This window comes from Myotis brandtii, unplaced genomic scaffold (assembly GCF_000412655.1).
Source record: "Myotis brandtii unplaced genomic scaffold, ASM41265v1 scaffold480, whole genome shotgun sequence".
Lineage (NCBI taxonomy): Eukaryota > Metazoa > Chordata > Mammalia > Chiroptera > Vespertilionidae > Myotis > Myotis brandtii.
The window spans coordinates 152,326-157,754 of NW_005368342.1; positions in this window are offsets into that span (position 1 = coordinate 152,326).

The following is a 5,429-nucleotide window of genomic DNA, read 5'->3' on the forward strand; positions in this document are numbered from 1 at the left end:
GTTCAGAGCAATCGGGAGCTTGTATCTCCCTCCCAAATAAAAAAGACAACATTGGACTCAGTTTCACGTGTGTCCGTACCTCTGCACTTCCACAACTCCTCACCTCCTGCCAGTCTCAATGTGCTTTTTTCTTTCCTTCTAGTTGTAGAACTTCCACTCAGCCAGCCATCCTGTGGTTCTGGCTGATATATGTTTTGTCTTTCAGTTGTAGTTTTGATGTGGTTTTGTGAGGCAGCAAGTACAGGTGCTTACCTATGCCTCCATCTTGGTTCCTCTCAAAAATATTTTTTCTTTATTGATTAAGGTATTACATATGTGTCCTTATCCCCTCATTTCTCCCCCAACCCCAAGCATGCCCTCACCCCCCTGGTGTCTGTGTCCATTGGTTAGGCTTATATGCATGCATACAAGACCTTTGGTTAATCTCTCCCCCTTACCCTTACCCTCACCCTCCCCTACCTTCCCTCTGAGGTTTGACGGTCTGATTGAAGCTTCTCTGTCTCTGGATCTGTTTTTGTTTATCATTTTATGTTGTTCATTATATTACACAAATGAGTGAGATCATGTGATATTTATCTTTCTATTACTGGCTTATTTTGCTTAGCATAATGCTCTCCAGTTCCATCCATGCTGTTGCAAATGGTAAAAGTTCCTTCGTTTTTTTTTTATAGCAGCTTAGTATTCCCTTATGTAGATGTACCACTATTTTTTAATCCACTCTTCTGCTGATGGGCACTTAGGCTGTTTCCAAATCTTAGCTATTGTAAATTGCGCTGCTATGAACATAGGGGTGCATATATCTTTTCTGGTTTCTTGGGATATATTCCTAGAAGTGGGATTACTGGGTCAAATGGCAGTTCCATTTTTAACTTTATGAGGAAACTCCATACTGTTTTCCATAGTGGCTATGCCTGTCTGCATTCCCAGCAGCAGTGCAGGAGGATTCCTTTTTCTCAACATCCTCGCCAGCAATGAGGTTGTACCTTTTTGTTGTTTTGATTTGCATCTTTCAGATGATTAGTGACTTTGAGCATGTTTTCATATGTCTCCTGGCCTTCTGTATGTCATCTTTCAAAAAGTGTCTATTTTGGTCCTTTTCCCATTTTTTTGAGTGGATTTTTTTTATCTTCCTTTTGTTAAGTTGTATGAGTTCTACACGTGTTCGTTGATTTATTGATGGTAGCCATTGTGGTAGTTATGAGATGATAGTTCATTGTCATTTTTATTTGTATTTCTCTGATGATTAATGATGTTGAGCATTTTTTCATGTATCTTGGCCATTTATGTATCCTCTTTAGAAAAGTATCTATTCATGTCCTCTGCCCAATTTTTTAATTGGTTACTTGTCTTCTTTTTGTTGAGTTGTATGAGTACTTTATACATTTTGGAAATTAACCCCTTATCTTGTATATCACTGACAAATATGTGCTCCCATACAATGGGCTCCCTTTACTTTTTTATACTGGTTCCTTTTGCTGTGCAAAAGCTTTTAATTTGATGTAGGTTCATTTGTTTGTTTGTTTTTTCTGTTTTTCGTGCCCTAGGAGATGTATCCGTAAACGTATTGTTACGTGAGATGTCTGACAATTTTTTGCCTATGTTGTCTTCTAGGATTTTTACAGTTTCATGAATTACATAAAAATCTTGTATTCATTTTGAGTTTACTCTTGTGTATGATATAAGTTGGTGGTCTAGTTTTTACTGTTCTGCATGTACCTGTATAATTTTCTCAACACCATTTATTGAAGACACTGTCTTGACTCCACTGTATGTTCTTGCCTCCTTTGTCAAATATTCATTGAGCATAATGGCTTCGGTCGATTTCTGGGTTCTCTTTCTGTTCCATTGGTATATATGTCTGTTCTTGTGCCAGTATCAGGCAATTTTGAGAACCATGGCTTTGTAACACAGCTTGATATCTTGTATTGTGATCCCTCCAACTTTGGTCTTCTTTTTCAGGATTTCTGTGGCTATTCGGGGTCTTTTTTAAAATTCCAGATGAATTTTTGGAGAGTTTGTTCTATGTCCGTAAAATATGCCATTGATATTTTAATAGGGATTTGCATTGAATCTATAAATTGCTTTGGGTAGTATGGACATTTTAATGATGTTGATTCTACCAATCCACGAAATAGGAATGTTCTTCCATATGTTTATATTTTCCTCTATCTCATTTTTCAATGTCCTGTTGTTTTCTGAGTACAGGCCTTTTACCTCCTTAGTTATGTTTATTCCTAGGTATCTTAATTTTTTTGTTGCAATGGTAAACAGGATTTTTTTTTTAGTTTCTCTTTCTGTGAGTTCATTATTGGTGTATAAAAAAAGCCATAGATTTCTGAGTGTTAATTTTGTATCCTGCTACATTGCCGAATTCATTTACTAAGTCCAGTAGTTTTTTGATGGAGTCATTGGGTTTTCTATGTAAAGTATCATGTCATCTGCGAATAATGACAATTTTACTTCTTCTTTTCCAATTTTCATGCCTTTTATTCCTTCTTCTTGCCTGATTGCTATAGATAGCAATTCCAGTACTGTATCAAATAGGAGTGTTAAAAGTGAGCATCCCTGTTTTATTCCTGTTCTTAGGGGAAATGAATTCAGTTTTTTTCCCATTGAGTATGATGTTGGCTGTAGGTTTGTCATGTAAGGCTTTTATTATGTTGAGGTATGATCACTCTATTCCTACTTTGCTAAGAGTTTTTTTTTTTTTATCAAGAAAGGGTATTCAATTTGGACAAATGCTTTTTCTGCCTCAATGGATATGATTATGTGATTTCTGTCTCTCAATTTATTGATGTGATATATCACATTTATTGATTTGCAGATATTGTACCATCCTTGCATCCCACTTGGTCAAGATGTGTGATCTTTCTAATATAATGCTGAATCCATTTTGCTGGAATTTTGTTGAGGATTTTAGCATCTATGTTCATCAAAGATATTGGCCTGTAGTTCTCTTTCTTTGTGGTGTCTTTATCTGGTTTTGTGATTAGGGTAATGCTGCCTTCATAGAAAGAGCTTGGAAGTGTTCCTTCCTCTCGAATTATTTGGAATAGTCGGAGGAGGACAGGTTTTAGTTATTCTTTGAATGATTGGTAAAACTACCCTGTGAAGCCATCTTACCCAGAACTTTTGCTTGCTGGATGTTTTTTGATGACTGTGTTGTTGTCGATCTCTCCTTTGATATCTTTCAGAAGTTTTTTTTTTAATGTATTTGGGTGCTCCTGCATTGGGTGCATATATGTTTACCAGAATTATATCCTCTTATTGAATTGTTCCCTTTATTATTATGAAGTAGCCTTCCTTATCTCTTGTTATGGCCTTCACTTTGAGTTCAAATTTGTCAGATATAAGTATTGCTAACCCAGGTTTTTTCTCATTACCATTCACCTGAAAATTTTTTTACCATCCCTTCACTATCAGTCGGTGTGTGTCCTTTGTTCTGAGGTGGGTCTCTTTGAGACAGCAAATATATGGGTTATGTTTTCTTATCCATTCAGCTACCCTATGTCTTTTGACTGGAGCATTTAAACCATTTACATTTAAGGTTATTATTTATAGGTACTTGTTTGTTGCCATTTTAATTATTTATGCCTTCCCTTCCTATTTCTTCTTTTTACAGCAGTCCCTTTAGCATTTCTTGCATTGCTGGCTTGGTGGTAATAAACTTCCTTAGCCCTTTTTTTGTCTGTGAAGCTTCTGATTTCACTTTCACTTTTGAATGATAACCTTGCTGGGTATATTATTCTTGGATTCGTCCATTTGCTTTGCATCGCTTTGTATACTTCATTCCATTCCCTTCTGGTTTTATGTGTTTCTGTTAATAAATCAGTTGATCGTCTTATGGGAGATTCCTTGCAGGTACGTTTCTGTCTCTCTGGCAGCCTTTAAAATTCTGACTTTGTCATTGGTGTTTGCCAATTTAATTATGGTGTGTCTTGGTGTCCGTCTTTTTGGGTTCATTTTGTTTGTGACTCTGTGAGCTTCTTGGACTTGTTGTGGTTTTCTTCTTCCCAATATTGGGGAAGTTTTCTGTCATTATTTCTTCAAACAGATTTTCTATTCCTTGCCTGCTGGGGTTCTTGTTCCAGCATTATGACGGGTTCAGCAATCTGGAGAAGGAGCTGTGTGTATTAAATAAAAGCCCAGAGAGGAAGCATAATTTTGAAAGGCATTTGAGGGTCAGAGGAGCATAGCTTAAGAAACTAAGATCTCTTCATCTCAGGACCCCATGCTTTTTATTAACACAAATTGTCTTTAGGTGAGGCAGAGATATACACCTCAAAGGGTCAGGTTTCATATACAGAGTCCATTGTCAGAATGGGGAGAATTAGCCTATGGCTGTTCAGATGTTTGGCCAGTAGGAGGCAATAGCATGTAGATTAAGATGCCCTGAGCTATCTGGCAGCAAGCAATCATCCATTTTCAGGTTTGGGGTAATGCCTTCAGCCATTCCCAACAGGTGATAACATATGTGACTCAGCCCTTGTTGAGTCCCCAAGTTAAACTCTTGCAATTATGACATGCTGGAATTGGCTTCCGGCACTTGCCCAGTTTCTTCACCTTCTGGTCCCCCTATTATGCAGAAGTTGTTTCCTTTCGTGTTGTCCCAAAGCTCCCTTAGGCTCTCCTCCTGTTTTTTAAGTTTTTTTTTCCGTTTGTGCTCTGCTTGGGTGTTTTTTCCTACCTTGTCTTCTAGCTCGGTGATACAGACCTCAGCTTCTCCTAGCCTACTGTTGATGCTTTCTGTTGTGTTCTGTATTGCAGCAATGTCATACTTCATTTCTCCTTGGTTCTTCTTAAATTCCTCTTGATTCTTACACTTGTTGAATTTGTCTTCCATCCTTTTTAGAGTCCTTATGACAATTGCTCTGAATTCTTTCTCTGACAAATTGCTTGCCTCCATTTTGTCTACTTTCTCTTGTGGTGATTCCTCCTTTTCTTTCACATGGGGGCTGTTTTTTGTCTCCTCATTTTCACTCCTCTCAGGGTGTCTTTTTTAAAAAATATATATTTTATTGATTTTTTACAGAGAGGAAGGGAGAGAGATAGAGAGCCAGAAACACCGATGAGAGAGAAACACCGATGAGAGAGAAACGCCTCCTGCACATCTCCCACTGGGGATGTGCCCGCAACCACGGCACATGCCCCCAACTGGAATCGAACCCGGGACCCTTCAGTCTGCAGGCCGACGCTCTATCCACTGAGCCAAACCGGCTTCGGCGAAATACCAGTCTTTATATTTTTATTTTTTTCTTTTTCTCTTTTTTTAAAAAATATGTTTTTATTAATTTTAGAGAGAAAGGAAGAGGGAGAGAGAGTTTAGAAACATCAGTGATGAAAGAGAATCACTGATCAGCTGCCTCCTGCCTGCCCCCTACTGGGGATAGCCCCCACAACCCGGGCATGTGTCCTGACCAGGAATCTTA